This window comes from Trichechus manatus, unplaced genomic scaffold (assembly GCF_000243295.1).
Source record: "Trichechus manatus latirostris isolate Lorelei unplaced genomic scaffold, TriManLat1.0 scaffold00249, whole genome shotgun sequence".
Classification (NCBI taxonomy): Eukaryota; Metazoa; Chordata; class Mammalia; order Sirenia; family Trichechidae; genus Trichechus; species Trichechus manatus.
In genome coordinates, this window is record NW_004444185.1 from 2,425,799 (window position 1) to 2,434,736 (window position 8,938).

An 8,938-nucleotide genomic window follows, 5' to 3' on the forward strand; every position below is an offset into this window, starting at 1 on the left:
GAGGACTCTTTTTAGCCTGTAAACCTCTTTAAGTTTGCGTTCTTCCTGTGGTTTGTGTGTTTGGGAAAATCCAGCCCACGGAGGGATGAAGTTCAGATTTGGCATTGAACCAGCGAGCCGGGTTCAGGTATTTCAGCTGTGCCGGCATAGCCTCGGGCTGTCCTGAGGGAAACACTGGATCCTGAAGGCATGGGCAGACCCACGGGTACCACGGCACAGACTTCACAGCCCGGAACGAGGTCAAGTTAGCAGGGAGAGAGCCAGCACAGGGAGGCCACGGGCGCCAGGGTCCCAGGGCCGAGGAGGGCTTTACGGATGAGAGAGACCCCACAACTAGCAAACTTAGGGCTCAGGGCTCCCAGTCTAGTCCCTTCATGCATGGAATATTCTCTCATCTTCCTAACATTAGAAGACATTACTTTATAAAAGCAAATCCCAGTTCAGAGTTTAAAAAAACAGCCCTCTAATAAGACACTGCTGTCTGTGTGAATTCCCTCGACAATATTCTGGATAAACAAGTCTCCTGCCTTTGCTTGCACACTTCTGGTGACAGAGAGCTCGCTACCTCACGAGATTGTTTTATCTGCTCTCAGACACTCAGGCTGCAAGATAGGCTGGCTTTAATAAAGATATATTTAATATTTAATATATTTGACAGACTTTAAAAGGAAACTCATTCCTTTCACTGCCCCTCAAAGTCGTACAGTGGGGCTCCTTTTGAGTATTGGAGGATACCTATGGCGTGTTTTCTTCCATGGATTATGAGCAACTCTAGTCCTTTCTACACCTTCTGCTCTGTGTGGCTCCCTCACCTCTCCACAGGCCCCACCCTGCCGGAAACCCCTGCAGACAAACTGTCCTAAGATGGCCAGAGCTGTACAAGAGGCCACTGGCACCCCGTGCTCCTCTTCTAGACTCTATATGTGTAGCTTTGGTTCATGTCACTTCTCATTTTCTTTCCTGTTTACAAAGACACATAGGAATTCCCATTTTGTTTAAGCTGTTTTAGGAGGGGAGGTGAGCCTCTGAGGAGAGAGGGGAGTGTCAGGTGGAGCCAGGCATGCAAAGGAGTGAGGACGGGGGCTGGAAGCTCCTGGGTGTCCCAGGCACTCTGGCAGGGGATGCTGGTGGGGGACTGGGACAGGAGAAGATGAAGGGGAGACTCAGGATGTGAGTTGCAGCTAGATCCCTCACTGCCTGTTTGACCTTGGGCAGACTTCTTAGCTTCTCTGAACCTCACTTGCTGTTTTTATCTGTAAAATGGGAGAGTTATAACAACCTCCTGGGACTGTACTGTATTTGTTCCATTTCTAATATTTCAATAATGCACCCCTCATTTTAGCTCTGACACGTTATTTAAGAGAGAATTTGGGAGACCATGCAGAAATGTCTATTTTATATTATTATTAATATCATGAAGCCAGAGCTAAGTGGTTAGGATCAGCAAAGAGCTGCATTTTCTTTGTACACTAAGAACAAGGTGTATAGAATTGCCATGGCCTTTGAGTGCTTGCTTGAGCCCAGGAACGGCATAAACGTTGTGAAAGACCCCTGCACCCTCATAAAGAGAGTGCATTCCCTTGATTTACAGCTTAGTTGTCCCCATTTATCTGCTGGTTCTGCCTTGTTAATTGGGCTGCTCAAAGCTCTAATTTCTCTGTCTACTTCATCAATGGTTTTCTAAGAGGGGGCATTAAGGTCTCCAGCTACGATTATATTTCCATGTCTATGTATTTCTCTTTGCAGTTCTGGTAGGTTCCCATTATGCACTTCTTTGCTATGCTCTTTGGAACACAAACTTGAGCGTTTTGTGTTTTAACTCTTTGTTGTGATTGTTCCCATTGCGGAGTTTCCATGTTGCTCTGTCAATCCTTTTTACTAGAAACACTGACTTGGTCAGATTCTAGATTCTTCTTCTTTGGCATTCTGTGTGCCTGAGAAAACAGGTTATCCTATCGATTTACGCTGTCTGTATCTTTTGGTTTTGTCTGTGTTTCTGGGTAGCAAAAGATGATTTGGTTTTTTTCTTCGTGGATGCTCCTGTTTGTGGAGGTAATTAATGCAATCATCACTGCATCTTAGTAACCTCCATGGCATCACGCCTCTTGCTTTCTATATCGAGACATTGCAGTTTTTTCCATTGTGAGTTTTTTCCATTGTGAGTTTTCTCTTCCTTCTGCCCCTTTGAAATAGACAAGATAATTTAGCCTAAATATCCAATGTAGAAAATATTTGCGTTGTAACTTTCACGTTTGTTTCCATTCATAGCTCACCACACTTTGGGGAAATAGGTCTTAAATATCTTCTCCTATCTTCATCCACTCTTGGTTGTTAGCTTGGCATTTTGAGTCTCTTCCATATTGTTCTTTACCCCTGTCGATGGCTCTTACGATGCAATGGCTGAACTGTGGACAGCGAGACTTCATCCTGGGTTGGGTTCTTGCTGCTGCTCCCTTGTCTCCTAGATGGGACCTGCTTTCTCACTTGTCATTTGCAATTCTCTACATCACTTCATGTGTTGTTCCCAAGTCCCTCGCGTGCTACATCTGGACATGCTCACCTTTGATACACCCGAGATTTATGCCTCATTAGCTGCGTATTGATTGTTGTTGTGAGTTGCTGTCAAGTTGGCTCCAATTCACGGCCACCTGATATGTAACAGAATGAAATATTGCCTGGTCCTGCGCTGTCTTCATGATCCTTGGTATGTTTGAGTCCACGGTAGCAGCTACCGTGTCAATCCACCTCATTGAAGGTTTCCCTCATTTTCACTGACCCTCGACTTTACCGACCATGGTGTCCTTTTCTAGCATTTGGTCTTTGCTAATGATGAGTTCAAAATAAGTGAGTTGAAGTCTTGCCATCTTCGCTTTTAAGGAACATTCTGTTTGTATTTCTTCTAAGATCGATTTGTTCGTTCTTCTGGCACACACACACACTTTCCTTCTCCAATACATACGGGAAAGTCAAAAGCTATTCTTACTTTTCGCTTTTTCCAGCATTTAATATAATTGAAAACATTTTAAAGATGTTTTCACATTATCATTAATTAACTGGAAAAATACACCAAAAGAGAGAGAGAGAGAAAGATAGGAGATTTTTTTATTTTTTATATTTTATTGTACTTCAGGTGAAGGTTTACAGAACAAATAGTTTCTCATGAAACAGTAGCACACATGTTGTTTTATGACATTGGTTAACAACCCCACAACATAATAACCCTCTAAATTCTCAACCTTTTTTTTTTTGGTGAAAATACACATAGCCGAAGATACATCGTTTCAAAAATTTCTACATACACAGTTAAGTGACATTGTCCAATTGTGCTGTTATTCTCACTTAAGATGAAGGCTTACAGAACAAAATAGTTTCTCATTTAACAGTTACTACAAATGTTGCCCTATGACAATGGTTAACAATCTCACAACACATCAACAATATCCTTACTCAACCTTGGGTTCCCTAAGATAGGAGATTTTTTAAAAATCACTCACCATCTAATTGCTAGAGTGTAACTACCATTTGACATACGGAATTTTTTTTCTAGGTTTTTTTTACCCTATGCGTGGGTTTTTTTAAAATCATAGTTGAAATCATTCTGTGTGTACAATTCTATGGTTTGTGGGTTTTTTATTTAACATAGTCAGCATAAACATAATCTTTAAAAACTGAAAAATTTTCCTTTGAGTAGATTTACCATAGTGAAATTAACCTCTTGTTGACATTTCAATGTGTGTGTGTATCTTTTGCTATTAGAAGAAAAAAACCAAAGCGAACATATTTCCATGCATGATTTCCCCTTCTTTGCATAATTTACTTAAGATAAATTCTCATGTTCATTACATGAAAAACTAAGGAGGTTTTTTTGGCTTGTGATATAAGTTGTCAAGTCCCAAAAGTCGTGTTATTAATTTGCACGCTTACCAGCATATTGGTGGACTGTTTCATGGAACTCTTGCCAGCTTTTTTGCTAAACTTGATGAGCGAGAATTTTCTCTCTTTGTAATTTTGCTTCTGGTAACTGCCGGCGTCCTTTGCCTGCTTATCCATTGTGGGTCTTGGTATTTATATATGGCTCATAGAGAAAGAAAATAATTGATCAACAATATTCGTTGTACTTTGTTTGCTCCAGTATATGATTTGATGTGAAACATTTTTTAACGGAAAGAAGTTTTCCATTTCTGTGCAGTCAGACCTGTCCTGTGTATTTTCCATTTGTTTTGCTTTTCAGTTATTCTAAGGCAAGAACTTCCAGTAACTTTTATACCAAAAAACCCAAACCCGTTGCCGTCAAGTTGATTCCAACTCATAGCAACCCTGTAGGACAGTAAAACTGCCCCATAGGGTTTCCAGTGAGGCTGGTGAGTTCAAACTGCCGACCTTTTGGTTCGCAGCCAAACGCATACGCACTGGTTGTCTATTACATTCCCATCTAGTTTTTCTATGGTTTGATTTTTTTAAATTAAAATTCCTTAATAACTTTAGAATTTCTTTTGCTCTTTGGTGTGAGATGAGGATCTAAGCTGATTTTTTACCCCCAAATTTTTAACGGATAGTCTCAATATCATTTATTGACTAAGGCTTCCTTTGTAATGTTGATTTTTGGGTACCTCCTTTATTTCTTTTATTTCTGTTGAATGTCTTATTGCACTGTCTGGAACTCTTGGATGTTAGTAAGTGATTTCAGCAAGAATGCCTTTATTATTTTACCATCAAACACAATGTTGGCCATTGGGACGACTAAGTTGCTCTTTAGCATGTTTAAAAATACCCTTCTATTCCTTCCTCATAAATGACTTTTCTGGAAAGCTATCTATTCATACAACCAGACAGCTTTTCCTTTTTGCTTTAATAATATAATGTACAATAGAAATAGCTTTCCTAATGTGGGAACAGGCTTGCATTTCTATGGTAAATCTTATTTGGCCATGATAAACTATAATTTCAATATACAAAATTCTATCTGGAAATATCTAAAACAGGATGCTTGCATCTGTATTCATGAAGGCATTTGAGCAATAATTTTTCTCTTTTGTGCTACAGTTCTCAAGTTTTAGTATTTGGGTAAGTTAGTTTAGTAATGGAAATTAATTAATGGTCTCTTATGTGCAGAAATAGCTGATAGAGTTCCTTGAAAATTTGAAATAAATTAGTGCCTGTTTCAAGGATAATTCTTTGATAATATTCTCAGTTTCTTCGATGGTTATTGGTCTAATCACTTCTGAAAGTGAAGTGAAAATTAAAGTAAAGAGAAAATTAGACCAAGAACCAGTACTTCTTGGGCCAACTCCTCTGGTATCAATTGTGGTAAATTATGTTTTGTCTGAAAATCATCAACTACATCAAGGTTTTTAAATGAATTAGCACACGAGTGATGAGGCAGTTTTTAAAATTATTTTTGTTCTCGCCGTCTTATCTTAACATCCTCTTTCCTATTTCTAGTTATGCTCATCTGAATCGTTTTTCTTTGTCGTAGTTGTCAGAGGTATGTGTCTTGTTTAGGCTGCTGTTACCCCCCCAAACTCCAACATACGCGTGTAAGAACCAGCTGGCAAATTTATTAATTCTGGTGTTTTCCTCTTTCCTAATTCACTTATTTCTCTTTTTGTCTTTCTACATTTCCTTTTCCTGATTTCCTGGGGACTTTTCTCTTTCCTAAATGCTCAGGTTGTGTGTTGATTTATGTAATTCCTTTTGTCAGAATTTGTGCAGTGACGGCTCTCGGAGAATCATTTTGGCCCCATCCTGTGAAGTCGCTTTTTTGTTTTGAACAACCGATCTAAAAAGTCCAAGTCTCCACCAGACTGAATCTAGTACAATTAGATGGTGCCCGGCTACCACCACCGACTGCTCTGACAGGGATCACAACAGAGGGGCCCGGACAGAGCTGGAGAAAATATAGAGAATAAAATTCTAACTCACCAAAAAAAGACCAGACTTACGGGCCTGACAGAGACTGGAAAACCCCCGAGAGTATGGCCCCCGGACACCCTTTTAGCCCAGTAATGAAGTCACACCTGAGGTTCACCCTTCAGCCGAAGATTAGACAGCCCCATAAAACAAAACGAGACTGAAGGGGCACACCAGCCCAGGGACAAGGACTAGAAGGCAAGAGAGGACAGGAAGGCTGGTAATAGGGAACCCAAGGTCGAGAAGGGACTGTTGACATGTCGTGGGGTTGTTAACCCATGCCATAAAACAATATGTGTACTAACTGTTTAATGAGAAACTAGTTTGTTCCCTAAACCTGCATCTAAAGTACAATTTAGAAAAAAAAAATCATAAAAAAAATAAATAAAAAGTCCTGGTCTCTTGATTACACCCCATGCATTTTGTTTTGTAGTTCTCGATTTAATTTTAGCTAGCCAATGAGACTTCTGTTTCCCAGGTTTTTGTGTATTGTGGGCAGAGGATATGGCCAATGTAATTTCTGCTGATTTATTTATGGAAGGTTTTGTTTTTGATAGGTAGATAATTCATTTTGGCGACTGTTTCTTGGATACTTGTGGAAAAAGTGGACTACCTACTTGTTTAAAACCAAATCCAAGACTATTAAACTGTATTAATATATTATTTACGTAATTCTGTATTCTAATTTATATTTTGCCCGTTTGATCCGTCTTAACCTATAGTATGTTAAAGTCTGCTGCTGCAATTTGTCTTTGCCTATGGGAGGCACAGACTGTTAATCACTTGGCTGTTAACTGAAAGGCTGATGGTTCAAGTCCACCTAGAGGCACTTTGGAAGAAAGGCCTGATCTACTTCCAAAAGATCACAGCTATTGAAAACCCTACAGAGCACAGTTCTACTCTGACACACATGGGTTTGCCCTGAGTCAGAATGGACTCAATAGTAACTGTTGTTTTTTTGTTTTGTTTCCCCTCGGCTCTTTAAATTCTATTTTACTTTATGTATTTTCTATTGTACCATTTAGTGCATAAAAGATTACTGCATTTGTCTTCACAGTTGAGTTTTTCTTCTATTAATATAAAATGACTTGCTTAATCCTGATTAGCGGATTTTTTCTTAAATTCTATAATACTAATTATGAATATGGTGCAAATGGTTAACATGCTTGGAGGTTCGAGTCCACTTAGAGGTGCCTCGGAAGAAAGGCCTGGTGATAACCTTCAAAAAAATCAGCCATTGAAAACCCAATGGATCCAAGGCACAACAATTGGTTTCTATTCACTTGGAGCCACAGAGGAAGAAGGAGAGTCTGGAATAGGAGGAGGATATGGAATATGTGGCTAATTACCTCCATGAACAACTGCCTCCTGGATGGTTCCTGGCTACCATTTGCTGAACATTTTGATCAAAGATACTATGGAAGAATCCTGATCAAAAGGGGGAAAATGCAGAACAGAATTGAAAATTTTCATGGACTCCAGACTTTCTGGAGCCATGGAGGCTGGATGAACCCTCAAAACTATTGCCCTGAGATAACCTTAAACCTTAAACCAAAAATATCCCCTGAAATCTTCTTAAAACCAAACAGTAGTTTAGCTTAACTAATAAAAAATGTCTACCTGGAGCATTATGCTCTTTTAAGAATTATCCGTATGGAATCAAATTGACAACACCAACTTGAAAGGCTAGATAGGAACTTAGGGGGCAGTGAGTTTATGTTAATGTGGGAGGAACAACTCAGAGAAGGAGGGTGAGAATGGTTGCATGACTCAAAGAATGTAATCAATGTCACTGAATTATACGTATAGAAACTGTTGAATTGGTGTATGTTTTGCTGTGTATATTCTCAACAACAACAACAAAATAAAGAAAAGAAAACCCTATAGGGCACAGTTCTACTCTGACACACATGGGGTTGCCATGAGTTGGAGTTGGTTTGACAGCAACTCGTTTGGTTTTGGTTTAATTATGAATATAGTCACTTTGGCTTTCTTTTCATTTATATTTGTCTGCTGTATCATCATGTAATGTTTATTTTTAACATTTCTATGTCATTTAAGTGTGCCCTTTATAAGCAGCTAAGAGTAGAACTTTATTTCTTATTGATCTGCGAATCTTTGCTAGTTAATAAAGGGAAATTTGAGTTTCTTATATTTAATGGTTGTACTTTCTATACTTAATTTCTTTTTCCATTCCATTTATCCCTTTGCTATATGTCGTTGTTGGTGTTCGGTGTCGTGGAGTCAGTTCTGACTGGTAGCGACCCTGCGTGCAACAGAACAAAACACTGCCCAGTCCTGCGCCAGCCTCACAACCGTTGTTATGCTTTATAGTCTGTTTTTGTTTGGTTTTTTAAATATATTCGTTAGTAGTTTCAAAGAGAAGCTTCCTGTAGTTAATAGTCAGTGGTTACTTCAAAGCTTTCAAATAAAATCTTACATTTATACCCCTCTATCAAAGTCAAACACGGAGCAATAACTTTTGATTCCTCTTTATATGATAGGAATAGAGCTATTTGTTTCTCTCCATGCACTATTTTTCTCCATCATCCTCATTCGCCACTCTCCAAAAACATTTTTCTTTCTTTAATCCTATCTTTAAAAGATTATCTTTTACTGTTTTTTCCTTTTAATTTTAAATTTGTAACTATTAAAAAAAAAAAAAAAAAGCCCATTGCCATCAAGTTGATTCCAACTCATAGCGACCCTACAGTACAGGGTAGAACTGTTCCACAGGGTTTCCAAGGCTGTAATCTTTATGGAAGCAGACTGCCACATCTTTATCCCACAGAGCGGCTGGTGGGTTCATATCGCTGACCTTTCCAGTTAGCAGCCGAGAGCTTAACCACCGTGCATAATTTAAGTCTCTTTCAATCATTTTCTGCTTTCAGTGCTCAGTTCTAAGATTTTCCCCTTGATTTAGTCATTCTTTGTTGTTATCTCATGGAGGCCTGAAACTTTTTTTTTTAAGAAGCGATTTTCTTTTTACAACTTTGGTTTTAATTTTTAGATTTATAATTTGAATGGC